Genomic DNA, 17,113 nt, shown 5'->3' with positions numbered 1-17,113 from the left:
TACCCAGCTGTTTTCCGAAAACAGCAATGTAGGCTATGGGCCGAGTAGTCGCCCCTGTAAACCAATACACCATAAATACTGGAGGCGCATCAAATATAAATTTCAAACGGGTTAAAAATAAATAAGGTTGCAAAAGCCTGCATCATTAATCAGCGGGGTTAGCGGTGTTTTGTTGCCCACAGATGCGAATTTAGTCCGGGATACTTCGTATTTGGACATGGGTGCAGCAGCACAGGGAAAGAAATCAAAACCCAGCCCGTAAACACTCCCTGTGTAATGTTTAAAAACTAAAACCGCATTTTATATCCAACTTGTCGACGTTTTATGATTTTAGGACATTATCTGAACTATTATTGAGATATATTAATAGTGTTTTCTGATGAAAAATCCACGGATATTCAGTTTAATCAGCATCGATCCGAGTAATACGTCTTAAATATCCTAAAAATGTCGATTTTAATCATTTTGCAAAACAGATTATAAAAGGCACCTTTCGCAGACATGTGCATGTGTGATATTAGGAGACAAAATAAATAAATAAAAGTTACTTCAAGGAGAAAAACAAGCAAATGCGACTCTATCCGAAAGGCAACAAGAGGGTGAAATTTTGATTAGTTTTTTTTGTGTGTAACTATTTTTCCACATATTGTCCGATCATAAACACTAGTAAAACGTTGTGAATTGTGTGATTTTAGATAAACACAAGACAAAAGTCGAGTTAACCTTCAAAGGCTGCAAGCAAACATCACAGCATCGACTCGTGATATCCAGGCGGGCGGGATCTGAAGAATAGCTTGTTCCAACATCACAATAAACCTGTTTTTTACCGAAAATAAACTCCGTTCACACCGAAAATGTTTCATTTAAATCACCTTTGAGATGCACCCGGGAGGCTAGCTAGCTTGTCCCCGTCTCGGACGAGCTCCACGCTGCGCGGCGGCGGAGCTCCGCATTTCAGCCACGTTTCAAACTTTTCACGGTTCCATTAACGACACGCAAAACTTTCTCGGCGGAAACGTCTAGAAAGTACGATTTTTCCACACCGACAACAGCCGTTAAAAACCCTAAACGCCGTTAGCTTAAAAAACCTCCGCGCCCTTTTTTTTTTTTACTAACATTAACGTTCGAAAGAATGTTTTAAACCCGCGCGAGACACTTTAGGAACACGAAAAAGCCAAAAATAAAAAATAAAAAAGGAGAAGAAAAACGGCCGCTTACTTGAATGTTGAAAAACCAGGAGCTAAAAGTGTTTCTCAAAATCCGTCCAGGTTGCTGGGAGAACTGGAGTAGTCCATTACAGGCTCGTCCGAAGGTAAACTGGGGGATAACTGGGGGGAGCGCGAGCCCCTAACGCGTCCGTAAACTCCTCAGCAATGAAACACAGCATTGTTTTTCAAGCCCCGCCCCCCTCTCCCCGGACCAGCCCTCTCAGCTGCTCTCTGATTGGCTGCTCGAGCTGTCAATCAAACCTCAAGTATATAAAAAACAAAACCCATCCTGGCCAGTTGCCAGCACTATAAAACCAATTATGGAGCAAGGAGGTTGAGCCGTTTCAAGGTCCCCTCTCCCTTCAAGACTGAGTGATCAAAACAAGCACTGGGCTTCTTTTTTTTTAGTAGTGGTGGTGGGGGGGCAGTTTCAAGGCAACCCCCCCCCCAATCCACCCATTTCCACGCTAATTATAATAGACGCTCAAAGATAGGGAAGTATGGGGGCGTTGTTACTCTTAAAAAATATAGCAGTCGTTTTTTTTAATGTAGTGCGGGCCTCGGTTTCTTCTCACCAGGAAGCAGTGGATAATTAGTCAGTGATTTACTTTTCCTTAACACCCCTGCTCTCCTCCGAAATAAGCTCGGATGCAAACATCAAAAACTTGAGATAATAGTCTCACAGTTTCTAAAGGCCCTTCAAATTAATTGCTATAATTGAATCATTCAGTTCAATTTGGGCCTCGTTTTCCCATCTACAAACCCAAGATGACTCAGAATAGGTCAGTCATTATTCATATATGGTTATTATGCATACATAAGCGTATATTTTGGGGGCAGTGCTCCCCTTAATATGTTGAACATTCGCCCCCCCTAATAAAACTTGAAAATAGCACTTTAATTTTGACAATTTTATAGAATGCAACTCATAATCTTCTTTCACACTGCCTGTTCAAGGTGGGAATATTATAACCAATATAATATTATAACCACCAGACTACAGAGCAGCTTCTTTCCTCAGGCTGTGACACTCATAAAGTCCTCCTTCAGCGCCAAAAGATGTAGCAGGATTTAGGGACACATTTTATTTTCATTCTTTAGGACTACGTTTAAAATAAGAGACAAATAAATCTACCTTGTACCTTGTATTGCACTGTTATTACGCCTCGCCATTCTGTAGAAATGGAGCGACTGCAGATCGGGGGTACAGAGTTGTTCCACCTGTAATCTGGCAGGAACAGTTGGGATGGTTGGGACGTTTTGACAGCATGTTAGTGTTCAACCCGACGCCAAGAGGTTTAAAAAGCAGCTAGCTGCATTTGGTAGCTAACTCAAAAAAGAAGTTGCAGCCGAAAATATCCACAAATTGGCAGGACGGTGGGGGTCCAGAGCTCAACCACCCTATAACAGAGATGATAAATGATTTTTATTGCCATGTTATGACATTGTTATTGTTTAGAAAGCAGACACAGATGTTTTATGTCACACTAGAGGCTGATGTCCTAGGTTGACATGTCCCATTCTTCACGCCTCTTTTGCTGTCTAAAATCACACAGGAGCATCATTGTTTGGTGGTGTTGTTTGGTTCTGCAAAAAAACACAAAGGTAGCATTATGAAGTGACTTCGTAGTGACTCTATCACACGATTTTGTGTAAAAAGGGCGAGAGACCTCAAAGCAACAGTTGCAATCTACCATAAAATGGAAAGAATATGAATCACTTATGCATGACAGAAGGAAGGAAACACCAACCCGTACTCATTTCCAGCTCCCACCATCATATACCGCTGCAAATGGATTTACACTGGAGTGAGCTGAAAGCCTGGTGCATCAAAAAAAAATGCCAAAGGGTGTCTTTGGTGGCGTTATCACACGCAAAAGGATGCGACAAAGCTTCAGTATTTGATGATGTGGGAATGAGAACAGGATGGAAGTACAGTTCCACCATAAACGATGCAGAAAAGGCACACACTGGTGAATAAAAATCTACCACACTGCAGAAAATAAGAGTTTGACACTCAACATTTCTTGAGGGACACACTTCCTGTTTTATATGTGTCCCCCCAAATGTTGACCAAAAACCCCACACCCTTAGTTTATGGAATAAAGAAAAGTGAACGTCCTATCAGCACAGACATTAAGCCTGTTCTTGCAAGTCAAAAACACCAATGAGGGCTGAGAGGAAGTCAATAAAATACCAATAATCCTTTTTTTGCATTAAACACCATGAAGATTGTTGACATTAAAGTGCAGCTTAGTGTCCCATAAGTGGAGCCTACACTTTGTTGAGCGGCAGGATGATGAGACCTTTATCTTCACTCCATCAAATGCTGTTTTATGTATTAATTGGTGTTAAACAGGCTATTCAACTGTGAGCCATTACTTAGCACTATGGTTGGTCAGCAGGCACATTTCACAGGTCAAAGGCATCCTGTATCTTTGTCATGTCAGCCATGAATTATTATTGTTGTTGCCTTCATGCATGGATGGAAAACCGTGCACAATCCCAGGGGGCCAAAGAGTTAAAAGGACAAAAATCAACTTTTAAAACAACTACATAGTGAGGAAATACAGCCAAAAAAGACACAAAATTACCCCCAAAAGACACAAAATTACACCAATAAGACACAACATTACCCAACAGGACACAACATTTCGTCAGAGACACACATTTTCCTTTAAAGAGTAACAAATTACCTCAATAAGACACAAAATTGCCTCAAAGACAACCGAAGGACTATCAGAAAACCATAACCACAACAAGATGCACATCGACTACAAAGAAACAAACTGTGTATCTTGTGTCTGTGTAGAGGAGGTGGCGTGCCCTCTGCATATTTGTGCCCATGCTATATTTGTGATTCTCCACCATTTCTCACCCATCAGTGAAGCTCTCGTATGCAAATGACTATAACAAGCAGTATAACACTGGATGTCTCCTTGTGTATAATCAGTGGAGTTTCACACAGATTTGCATGAGAAGAGGAGAAAAAGTGGCATTTAGTGCTGAAATTCAGAAGGGGGGGGGTCGACCTTTGGTGTGAACTGAGGCTGTAAAAAACATGACCTCCTTCGTTTCGCCTCGTGCACAACACTGTCTTACTTTTTTTTTTTTAATCGTCCATAAGTTTCCTTTGAGCTGAGCCGCTCCGCGTTACATCGTTGCAAAAAATGTTGATTAAAAAAATCTGAAGCGGTTTCAAGCTGCCCATGTGACCCCCCTCCCCTCCTCTCCTGCGGCCCCTCCTCCTCACTGCGGCCGGTTTCAAGGCAACCCGCTCCGGTGAGGGAGAGGAAGCGCTCCGGCAGACAGCAGAGCGGGGACGGAGAGCAGGAAGGACAGATACGGGCGCATGCAAACGGCCGTAACGGAGAAATTGTTCCGCAATATCGTTATTCGATGAGGTCGCGACATCCTCGGTCGTGCGTCTTTACGCAAAAAACAACCTCTGCACCGCGCCGAGGCCGCAGAGCTGCAGCCCTGACCCGTCTGCTCGCAGCGCCTGTCAGCCCCGACGGGATCCGGGGAGGGAGTCACCAGGCGGAGATCAGAGTGATGTCCCGTCCCGGGCCGTCCGAGGGGACCAAGCCAGCCTTTGTTCTCCAAATCGCTCCGACTGGGAATTCAGACAATGCCTTTAGATTAGGGCCCTATTGTTGCTGTCTTTCCCCCCGCGAGCAGGAGGCAGGTTTCATCCTCGCGATGTTGTTTTTCTTGTCAGATGCCGCGGCGGTCGTGGGGGGTTATCTGCACTTTGAGGTGGGTTTTGGCTGCTGTTATGAGTCGACGTGGTATTTATTTAGATTTTTGAAAGAGATTAGTTATAATTCCTGAAAAAAATAAATAAATAAAATAAGGCGCGCAACATCTATCCAACATTTTACGCGCGTTTTCTGGTTTATTTTAACAGTTACGTCAATTTAAAGATGTAGTCAGTTAAATTAACTTATGACAGAATGTGACAATCCTAATTTTTTATAGCCTGACATCCATCAGCCAAAATCATCCAATAAAGATAAATTCATAAATCTTTATTGCACTCTTCACTGTAAAACCTGACAAGTTGAATTTACTTTAAAAAAAACTGATTGCCTTAAAAAAAATGTAACTAAATGTAAATACTACTCTTAGCTGATGTTAACTGTATATCTAAAAGTTGAGTTTACTTAAAATTGAGTTATATTTACTTAATTTTGTTGCCACTTAAAAATGGGGAGTGAAATTACCTTGTTCTGTTTAAGTGTTAGCAACTTCAATAAACCAAGTTAGTCTGATTTAACTTGGTCACGACAATAAGGATTTTATCATTGATGACATTAGAAGATCTCCAAGCTCTGTTTTCGTAACGTCTAAAAAAAACACTAATCTGACTCACTAGTTTGCAACCAGCAGAATATAGATATGTAGCACAGGTTGCTAAAACCCGGTTGATTTAATAAAACTTTGATTAGGAATCAATTGCCTTGAAGTTGTATATTAATGTAACTATTACTCTTAGCTGATATTTACGTTGTATCTAATTGTTAAGTTTACTCAAATTTTAGTTGTATTTACTTAATTTTGTGAAGTTGTTGAAACTAAAAAATGACAAGCTTAATAAAATAAATCTTCCTAAGTTTAAGCAACTTCAGTAAACAAATAAAGTTTAAACAAAGTTTACTGTGATGTGTATATATCTGTGTTCTGCTGGTTGCAAGTCAGTCATGTTTGTACATCATATTTCTTAAACATGTTAACACAACAGAACTGGCAGAGCTCCTAACTTAATCAGTGGCAAAGTCCTCTCTGCGATGATCGAGTTAAGTCAGACTAACTTGGTTTACTGAAGTTGCTAACACTTAGAAAGAACAAGGTACACCGCCTTGTCATTTTAACGTTGCAACAACCACACAAAATTAAATAAATAAGACTTAACTTCAAGTATACTTAACACTTTGATATAAAGTAAACATAAGTTAAGATTTGTAGTCAGATTTGCTTCCCAGGATTATTTTAAGTTAAATCAACTTATTTTAAGTAAGATTTTACAGTGTTGAAGAGTGGAGGTGCAGTTTATTTAAATTTATGATTCCCGGCGCACAACTCCTGTCCAGCATCATATGCACGTTTTACGCACTGACTCCTGAATGTTTTCACAGTATTCAATAGTAACTTCAGTTAAAAGATATAATCAGTTAACCCTTTGAAACCTGGATCAACATCAGTTTTTCTCTGCCTTCAGACACCTTTCACAAGATGTTAACCCTTTGAAGCCTCAACAAATCAGTTTGATTTCTTTTGTAAACATGGGGGAGAAGGCAGTGAGCAATTTGACAAGAAATGTCCAGCACACTGCAAAAAAATAGCAAATGGTGACAAGAAAAAGACCTGTAAAATATTTTTACAAAAAAAGAAAATGTAAGAGGAAAAAAGAGAGAGAAGATGTCCAGAAAATTATTTTTGTAGTCATTATGATTACATATTAAAAATATGTATAAGTTAAGAAATAGACTATTTTTGTACTGTTTTAACTAGAAATAAATATATATATTTTTAATTTATTTTTTCTGGCACCTTTTTGTGTAATTTTCTTGATCTTTTTTTATTTTTCTTTCCTTCTTTGTGCTTATTTCTGGGTAATTTTTTTTGTAGCTTTTTACTAATTTCCTGCATTTTTTTTGTCCTTTTTTATGTTGCTCATTGCCTTCTAGCCCTATTTTTGAAAGAAATATAATGAATTTGCTTGAGTTTCTAGGGGTTAAATGAACTTATGACAGCGTGGCTAGATATTTATAGCCTGGCATCCATCAGCCAGAATCATCCAATAAAGATTTATTCATAATTCTTTATTGTGCTCTTAGATTAACAAGAAGCGAAGAACAATGTGCAGTTTATGTGCATCTTCCTCATTTAATGGTTATAACACAGATCTGTTTATTTCTAGGCTTATCCCAGTGATGCGTTACTGCAGCAGCAGATGGGACCATTTGGTAGATTATGTCTTTTTATAGCCTATACACCAACTGGGTTCTTTGGTCCCACTGAAAGCCCCGAGCTCGTCCTCTCTGTGGCTCTACAGTGGAAAAGTACAGAAAACCATGATTTATAGCCTGAAACGCTGCTGAGTCAATACCACACCACAGCCAATTTTTCACCCCCCTAACATTGTTTTTATTCTGCCGACCAAAGATTACAGAACCAGAACATTTTTTATGCCTGACTCCAGTTTTAGGCCGTTTTTTCTTTCTTGTCATTTGCGTCTTATCATTGTCTCAACATCTCCTGTCAACCTCCAGCAGCAGCGTGGCTGTCCAAATATCATTGTCGGGGTTTTGGGTTAATTCTGTGCTATCTGTTCAGGGATCAGGTAAATGATTTTATTTGGCGGCCAGGCTATCTGATTTTTCTCCAGGCGTTTGTTGCGTTAACCCACAGGGGACGCAGTGCAGAGACAGCATTGATTAATTCAGCTGGGGGTTCAGTCCTCTGTGCAAAAGAAATACATAAATAAATAAACACGGAAAGATGTCCCCCTGCACAAGCACCGGCCCTCAGACACAGCACTTCACTGTAAAAATTAACTATTTGTTTCAACTCAAAAACTCGGTTGCATTCACATTTTAAGTTGAGTGAATTTGAGGAGACAGTCTGAGGTACCGTGTCTTCTCAAATTCAGTCAGCTTTATGGCAGCCATGACACTTTTTTTTAAGATAAAACAGAACAAAAATAGTTTATTTTTACAGTATTCAGTTAGCAGTCAGGGCTTGGGGGTTATAATAAAGTCTGAATTTATGATCACATTAACCCTTTGAACCTGGAACGACATCAGCTCTCTTGTGTTGCATTTAAACACCTTTCACACTCATTGAAACCTTTGAAACCCGAGCAAATTGATTTGACTTCTTTTGAAAACATGGCTGAAAAGGCAATGAGCAACTTGGCAAGAGATGTCCAAATTAAGTTAGGGTAAAAAGACACGATTATTACCCTGAAATTAGCTTTTAAAAAGAGAGAGCGAAAGACTATTAGATATGAATAACAATAACAAAATTGTTTTAAAAAGGGTAAAATGTCCAGAAAAGTATTATTATTATTATTATTACCTATTTTATCCTCATAATTAATTAATTAATCTATTTTTTTTATGTTAATATAATCTAATTTTTAACCTTTTTAAAACCTTTTTTCTTTCCTTTTTTGGTGATTTCTTACTTGTTATTATTTATTATTTTTGTTGTTATTTTTAACATGAACTAATATATATATATATTCCACTAAATTTTTTGTAACCTGTAATTTGTAACTTATGTTTCTGAAAGAAATCAAGTTTAAAGGGTTAAATTTATATTTTATACAATATTTTTATAACTGGACAAAGGAAAAGCAGGAATAAACAGTCCAGATATTTTATGTGACCCCTCCCAATATGCTTTTACACACCAGTGCACACGCGCACGCACACACACACACACACGTAGCACCTGCATGTCCAAAGTGCTAAATCATTCATCATACCTTGTCTCACGCCTGACATGAGCACTGTGTTGTTATCAGAGCGACTTGTGCTGCGGCTTCACTGCAGCAACACAAAGCAGCTACATGAACGTGAGGGAGGCTAATTGCAGTGTCATGTTTTCTGATTGAATGAAACAAACAAATACACACACACACACAGAGTATGTATATATGCGGTAAACATGCCACTGAGTCTGAGATGACTGACATCAGCACACACACCAACCCCCCACTTGAGACACACACATACACACACACACACACACACACACACACAGCTCTCATGGGGTACCTGTCAATCATCAGACAGTGGCTTGCAGGGTTTTATGGTGGACTGGAGGGGGGGAGGGAGGGTGAGGAGGTCTCTGCTGGAGGACAAACAGCCGGCCGGCCACACGCACACCACCCTGAAACATGTAGAGGTAGATTACATGAGTGCACAAAGAAAATCCACACACTGTTCATTCACACAAGATTATCTGTCAACACAAATATTCATTTTCATTTTAGGTTTCAGTGGTTGATTCAATCATTTTAGCTGTACTTCAAATGTTTGGATGTTGCAGTGTGCAGAAATAGTGAAATGCACGCATGTATGTGTATGTGCTTCTCATACATTACATAGATGTGAGTTTATTAATTTATTAGGACTGAGCTGCCACACATGCAGCAGAAGCAGTCCAGTCCCCAGAAGAAATGTCGGCATCTGAGGTTTCTGCAAACAAATACGTTATATTTGCACATTTCATACGTATAATATAAACGTTTCCAGGTGATGTAGTTCTGATTGCATGAAAATGAGCTGAGCTTGTCACTGGGAGGTTGAGGGGATGGTTGGTTTTAAGCGGCAGGATGCTTGCCAAGCTGCAGACCGCTGTTTAAGACCAACAAACACCAACACGGTTGATTTTTAATGACCCGTAGCTGCATTTCAGCATGTCACCAAACACGGGTGTTTATGTACTGAGTCGTCGCTGTGTTTCTACGGGTTCATGCATCCAAAACTGGGTGTTGTTCATCAAGACATCTTTGCACTTGCACTGGGAAACATGCCACTTAAAAGTGGTTTTTCACTAATACATTGTTGCATTTCTAGGCCGGATCGAGTCACCAAAAGTGGGTGTTGTTTATCAAGACATGCCACCAATTGCCGATACACTTTAGTTTCTAGCCAGTATTGTGTCATCAAAAGTATTTGTATTTTACAGTTATATTGTTGTATTTCTAGATGTGATTGTGCCACTAAAAGCGAGTGTTTTTTACTGAGACATCACATCATTTACAGCTGGAATTGTGCCACTAAATGCAGTTATTTTTAACAGAGACTCAGCTGCATTTTCAGCTGAGGTTTTGTTTGATGACAATGCTGCTTCTCAACAGGAAATTGTGCCACCATAAGCAGGTGTTTTTTTGGCAATATCTTGTTTTGTTTCTAGCTGGGATTGTGCCACCAAACGTGGGTGTTTTAAGATAACTACAGCATTTTTGAGACATGAAGTTTCGGTAAATCTGCTGCAAAATAATGTGCAAATGTAACATATTGTTTATTAACAGAAATGTACAATGTCAACATTTATTCTGGCGACTGGGTACAATTACAACACATAAAGTAAATACACTGGAAATCCTACCACATCTTACCAAGTCCAAGATCTACATGTAGTTAGAGCAGACAACATCTGCTGTATTTGTGTAAATTGCTGAGTGCTGTCGCTGTCAAACAAATTGTTAAAACGCCAAAAGGCTGCAGTTTAAATTCTATTTGGATCAAATCAAAATAAACATCATTATTTCCGGAGAATGGTACCAGGACAAGGACACGCATGGAAGTCAAAGCAGAGTGACTCCCATCTGCTTCAAACCAGGCTGGGGGATGGTGAGGGGCAGGGCGCGGGGGGCAGGGGGGCAGGGTTGTCAACTGTGCATGCAGGGTGCTTCAGCACGCCTGCACTGCACATGGTGTGTATTTTTGGTGCCTGTTTCTGTGCCTGAGTTGTGCGGTTGGAGCGCTGAGAAATGGTGGGGCTTTTTCTCAAGAAAAACCACCGAGCCTTCGCCACAACCGTAAGGAAACACTGATGCAACAGACACATCTCCTGCTGAGTAAATGTACAGTGGTGATGTGTCAGGGCTGCTGAAACCTCAAGGAAAAAATAGAAAATGCCTGCACACGTCCTTTTAACCCTGACACTGCCTGTCTCTCTGTTCCTTTTACATCTGCTATCAAGTGCCACTATAAATCCTTTATTCTGTGATATTCAACTTATGGTCCGCAGGCCAAATCTGGACCCTCAAACATTTTCTAATTCACAATAAAAATAAAGTGATTCACACTGGAAATTGTTTTTGTACGTTTAGCGTACACAAGGTGTCAAAGTGCATTAAATAGCATCACAGAAGAGCTTGCCCTAAAATCCTAGAAATTTGCTAAAATCCTATAAATGTTATAAATCCTATAAACATCCCCAAATCCTAGAAAGGTACTAAAATCCTCCAAATATCATAACATCCTAGAAACATCCCAAGATCTGAGAAATGTCCTAAAATCTGAGAAACCTCTTAAAATCCTAAAATCATCCTAAAATCTTACAATTTTTATAACATCCTTTAAACATCCCAAAACCCTAGAAATGTCCTCATGTCTTAGAAACCTCCTAAAGTCCTAGAAACACCCTAAAATCCTAGAAAGGTACTAAAATCCTAGAAATATCATAACATCCTAGAAACATCCCAAGATCTGAGAAATGTCCTAAAATCTGAGAAACCTCTTAAAATCATACAATTTTTAGGTCCTATAAACATCCTAAAATCCTAAAAATGTCCTAGAAATCCAAGAAACATTCCAAAATCCTATAAACATATTTAAATACTAGAAATGTCATAAAATCTAAGAATGTTAAAAAATCCCCAAAACATCCTAAAATCCAGGAAGTGTACTTAAATTCTAAAAATGTACAAAAACACTAGAAACTAGAAAATCCTGGCCCCTGGCCCCCTGTCATTTTGCAGAGGTGGCCCCCAAACAAAACAAGCTGCGCACCTGCCTTTAATTCTGCTGAAGACCGTGGAAAGCAAACATCTTGTGCAGACTATATTTGATTTGACTGAGAGTCAGACACAAAACAAGAGATTCAAAATGAGCCAACTGACCGTTTTTCAGAGCCTGGCGTCAGTCAGCGGCTCACTGACAGAAACAACCGGATCCAGCTGCTGTCAGTCAGTCACACTAAATATCATTCAGCGGGATATCTGCGGAGGGGAAGCTCTACGGCAGAATGCAAATCTCTGAGAGACACACACAAACAGGAGCCACTGTGTTTGAATATGATCAATTATTCTCTGCTGGCCTCCTTCTGTCAGCAGTGCTAGCCTTCTTCTTGCCTTTCACCCAGTTTGGACGCCAAACACGCTCATGCAGCGCAGCAGCCCCACCTGCTGGATGATGATGACACCTGCGTGTGCATCGGTGACCTCGACCGGTCGAGCTGCAGTAAAGCTGCACAGCTGAAGTAAATGGAGGAACACAGCAAGCCTCATTTTCTGACAAATTGGTCCCCCTCTGCGCCGTCTCTGGAGTGCCTCATTCACAAACACCTGCAGCGCTCACACCTGCACACACAACCCCGACAAGCACAGCAGAATAAAGTGTAGCTGCGCTCAGTCACACACACAGTACACTACACACACACATGCCAAGCCTCCCTGCCAGTGTTTTGCTGGCGTGGCAATAAAAGGATATCAGAGGGAAGCAGTCTCAGCAGAATCACAGGCGGGGGGCTGCAGCGAGAAGGAATACATTTCCAATAGCAAGCACACTTGATCTTTAATGTGTATGCAGCGAGGCAGCCTGTATGCGAGCTGACTTTATGCATGCATGTATGAATTCACATCATGCATGTGCGCGGGCGTCCCCTCAAACAGCCCCCGCAGGCTCATCGTAGATCACCAAATGCCTCCTTACAGCCCAGTGTGAAACTGGGACAGCCTGACGAATGGATGCAGCATGACAGTGGTGTCACACACAGAAACAGGATATATGATGCACGGCAGCACGAGGGCGGGGCCGCGCCATCCATCTCACCCGCGTGTCCTCTCTGAAATATGCAGATCTGTTTTTGGATGTGGGCAGGAAATGTGTTTGTGTCAGCAGAGGATCTTTTCATTCTGTGAAAGATGGTTTAAAACACACACAAGCTCAGCTACTATAGCGGCTCACTCCATCTTTCATCCATCCTCGCTGTTACTGCTGCACACACACACACACACACACACACACACACACACACACACACTCCCGTCTCCTAACACATTCAACCTCATTCACATTATTATCAAAGATTACAAGATTACACAAGCCTGCAGGAGCAGCGTAGATCCAGCTCTGTGTGTGAGCTTTAATATGAGTCAAAGTGTTGAGATGCAGAGAAAATGATGGCAGCATGCAGCAGTCACACCCCTTTTTTGGGTATAAATGAAAAAAAAAAAATGGATCTTTGCTGCCATCTGCTGTCTGAAGTGTGAAACTGCTGTAGACACACAATCAGGTCTGTTACAGCGCAGAGGCTCAACACTCAAAACTATCTGTCCATGCTCTCTGACGGGGTGTAACTAAGTATATTTACTCAAGTGCAGTGCTACAGTACACATTTGCAGTACTTACACTTTAGTATTTTCTTCTGCCTTTTTACTTCAGTAAATTTCAGAAGCAAATATTGCACTTCAATACATTTCTCTAACAACCTCACTTACTTTACTGATTTAATTTTTGCACAAAATACAGCTAAAACAGTAAGTGGACTAATCTAAAATTAATTAGCAACAATTTTGATAATTGTTTAAGTCATGCAATCAGATTTTTTAATTGAAATTTCATAAAATATATTATTATTATATATAAATAAAATATATATTTCATAAATATATTATTATTTATTTTATGTTATTATCTAAAAAATAATTATTTTTCAACATTGATTTTAAAAATTATTATATCCTTCAGAATATATTAATGTTTTTAAAATGATGCAAAGATTTGCTGCTTTACAATTAATAAAAATAATCAGAAGTTGCAGTTTGAAGCAAAACACATCCATCTAAAAAAAAAAAAAAAATACCCCTCAACAATTAGATTATGCTTTTACATAATGAATGAATCTAATTATATAATATATGGAAGAATAACAGTGCTTTTAGTACTTTTACTTTTAATACTTTAAGTATATTGCCCAGATTACTTACTTCTACTTCTCTTACTTGGAGATTTTCCTTTTTTTTTGTAATTTTGAGTCTCTTGATGTATTTTTGTGTCTTTTTTGGTTGTTCTGAGTCTCTTTGTAGTAATTTTGGGTCTCTTTAAAGTAGTAATGTCCCTTGCAGTATATTTTTTTTTAATGTCTATGATTGTTTTAAATGTCTTTATAATGATTTTGTGTCTCTTTGAAGCAATTTTTCTTTATTGTTGTTAATTTTGTGTCTTAATGTGGTCATTTTGAATTTCTTTGTGGTTATTTTTGCAACAATTTACATCCAACAGAGAATACACAACACCGCAGTGCATTAAAAACATCCAAATAGAGCTGTTTATTAAAAAAAAAAATCTAATTCCCAACATCCTGAGTTACTCATCGTCACCATCAAAGCATTTCTAGTTGATAAAAAACCTCATGATCCCACGAGGAGCGCGCGACGGTAAATGACGTCACGGTGAGACGCCTGCGGGCTGGGAAAAAAGGCTCCGCGTGACAATAATTTACTGATCTGACTTCTTTCCACGTGTGACGGCCTGACCTCGATATGATCCGCCCTCTCAGCTGTCCTGAGCCTTCAATTCTTAATTTCACACTCAGGTCAGCTGAGCCAGGTAACACTGCAGGAAGTAGGTCAGCCTGGACCCGCAGCAGCAGATCCGGATCCATGTAAACAGATCAGACGCAGAGATGGTTTCAGCCGCAGCACAAATCTCAGCAAAAACTGCACGAGCTGCGTCCTTAAAAACTCTGCTGCCCGGATTCACGAAAGACAGATTTACGTTATATTTAATGAAATGACCACATGAGACAGAAAATGCACTATATTTATATTTGCAATAAAGTCAATGAGAAAAATATGTGCTCAGCTCTGATCGGTGATCGTGACCGCGGACTCGAGACCGATGATGAGCAGATGAGGAAATGATGGGCGCAGACATGCCGTCATTTTGTGTCTTTTTCTGGTTAATTTGTGTCTCTTTGTGCTTGTTTTTCCTCTTTTATAAGTTATTTTGTTTCTCTTGATGGTTGTTCTGCATCTATTTAGAGTAATTTTGAGTCTCTTGATGTCATTTTGTGTCTTTTTTGTTTATTTTGTGTCTCTTTGGGCTTGTTTTGCTTCTTTCAGTCGTTATTTTGTGTCTCTTTATGGTTGTTTTGGTTTTTTTTGTTTGTTTTTTTTAGCAATTTTCAGTGTCTGGGTGTGATTTTGTCTCTTTGTGGTTATTTTGTCACTTGTAATAGTTATTTTATGTCTTGTTGGTGGTTTTGTTTCTTTTTGGTTGTTTTGAATGTCTTCATAGTCATTTTGTGTATCTTTTAATTTGTAATTTTCTAATTTTGTGACTTTTTTCCTCGTAGTTGTGTGTCTCCTTGGGCTTGTTTTGCCTCTTTTAGTAGTTATTTTGTTTCTCTTGATGGTTGTTTTGTATCTCTTTATACTCATTTTTAGTCATTATGTGTCATTTTTCTGTCTGTAGTCATTTTGTTTCTGTTTGTGGTTATTTTTACTCCTTCTCGTGGTTATTTTGTGTCTCTTTGCAGCTCCTTTGCTTCTCTTTGTGGTCATTTTAAATTTCTTTCTGATTGGTGTAGGCCTGACATTTCAGTTCAATAATCAAACACATCCTCTGAGGTATTACACATCCAGATACTTCTCGTGTGTGTAATGCTCCTCCATGTGGCACTCTCACGCCAAACTATTTAAAAAATGATCCTGCTCAGCCTGAGTCTGAATCATTTGTTCATTAGTAAACTTTCGTACACTTTTCTGACAAAACCGACAGCATTTAATCTGATATCAACACATCCTCTGCTGCTATTCCAAAACTCGGTTGCATCAGAGTTCAGTAAAACAGAGACGGGTGAAGCGTTGTTAAATAAGGATGTTTGGGGTCGTCCCACGTTTTGCAAACACACCTCAAAACAATGACCTGTCACCTGCCCTTTAGCCGAACTCCCACAGACTGCTGAGCTAAAACTGGAGGTTATTTCATTATGTTTCAGGTAAAAATACGACATCTCCTCACCGCTGGAGCTGTAACTCTGAAGAAGTGAGGCAATAAGCGCTGCGCAGGACGGGCTCAGCTGTCCTGTCTGCTCCTGGACGTCCTGAAGGTTTAACTATAGTTTCTTCCAGTTTTAGAGACTACATCAAAACTGCACCAAAACTTACCAAACGAGCAGATATTTAAACGAAATCCAAACTGTGCGTCGTCTCTCCCCCTTTAACGCTTACAGGAAAAATATCTTTAAAAAAAATCTCAATTTGAGCCTGTAATCTCATTTTGTTGGTAAAACTGAAGTGATTGAAGCGTGGCTGTGTTTCAGTCGGGGCCTCGGGCAGGTTAAGTATCCCCCAGTCAGCCTGGGGATGAGTTTAACCCTTTAAAACCTGGACTGACATCACTTTCCTGCTCAGATGCCTTCACAAGTATTTAAACCTTCAAAATCTGAGGGAATGGTTTGCTTTCTTTTGAAAACATGCAGGAAAAGGCAATGAGCAAATTGGCAAGAACTGTTCCGTAAACTGCAGGAAATTACATTTGGAAAGTTACTTTTAAAAAAGCTAAAAAAAACTCTGTGAGATTTTATTTGCAGTGATCATAATTATATGTTGAATATTAGTTTTCCTGATTTTTGATTAATTATCACCACCACTCCTCTCATGTTTAGGTAATTTCCTTGTTATTTTTATATGTTTGGTACTTGTTTGGGGGTCATTTCTTAAGTTCCCCTTGTTTTTGGAAGAAATAAAGTCAATTTGCTGAGGTTTCACAGGGTTAAAAGGAGAGAACAGGGAACGATTGCTGGGCTGGAATTAGGAAAATACTTTATTTCTAGAGAAAATTCAGTATTTAAATTCAGTGATTTTAGCCAAAAAAAGGTGATTGTGATTAAATTGTGGATTGTTGAGCTGTTGCAAAGTGCCGTTTGGTAAAAAACATGAGAATAATTTGTATATGTGGTTAGTAATTATCCACCTAAACAACATGGCCCAAAGAAGTTCACTTCCAAAAAGAGCTACAGAGATTTAATGTATTTAAACGGCCACCTGACGACTATATACTGTGTTTGAACTAGTTATTGAATCATGTACTTAAGTTATTTTCATATATGGTGACGCATTTCAAAGATGCTGTGGTTCACGCTGCCGTAAGATT

General features: G+C 39.4%; 1 protein-coding gene and 1 long non-coding RNA gene across 2 annotated transcripts in view; both read right to left on the bottom strand.

Moving 5' to 3' along the window:
- Window positions 1-1,370, bottom strand: part of tnrc18 (trinucleotide repeat containing 18) — a 75,461-nt gene extending 74,091 nt beyond the window's left edge. Inside the window, exon 1 of the mRNA XM_088069538.1 lies at window positions 1,219-1,370. The gene's annotated coding sequence lies outside the window, so the exon portion shown is untranslated. The remainder of the gene's footprint in view (window positions 1-1,218) is intronic.
- Window positions 1,371-2,288: 918 nt separating this feature from the next.
- LOC121956154 (uncharacterized) lies at window positions 2,289-12,122 on the bottom strand. The gene is made up of 3 exons (XR_006106677.2): window positions 11,854-12,122; window positions 8,996-9,110; window positions 2,289-2,795 (listed from the first exon to the last, which is right to left on the bottom strand). It is a non-coding gene; the product is annotated as an uncharacterized LOC121956154 (long non-coding RNA).
- Between the last annotated feature and the right edge of the window lie 4,991 nt (window positions 12,123-17,113).

Source organism: Plectropomus leopardus, chromosome 18 (assembly GCF_026936395.1).
Source record: "Plectropomus leopardus strain MGB_pleo_1.0 chromosome 18, ASM2693639v1, whole genome shotgun sequence".
Classification (NCBI taxonomy): Eukaryota; Metazoa; Chordata; class Actinopteri; order Perciformes; family Serranidae; genus Plectropomus; species Plectropomus leopardus.
This window is presented reverse-complemented; position numbering and strand designations above follow the sequence as displayed.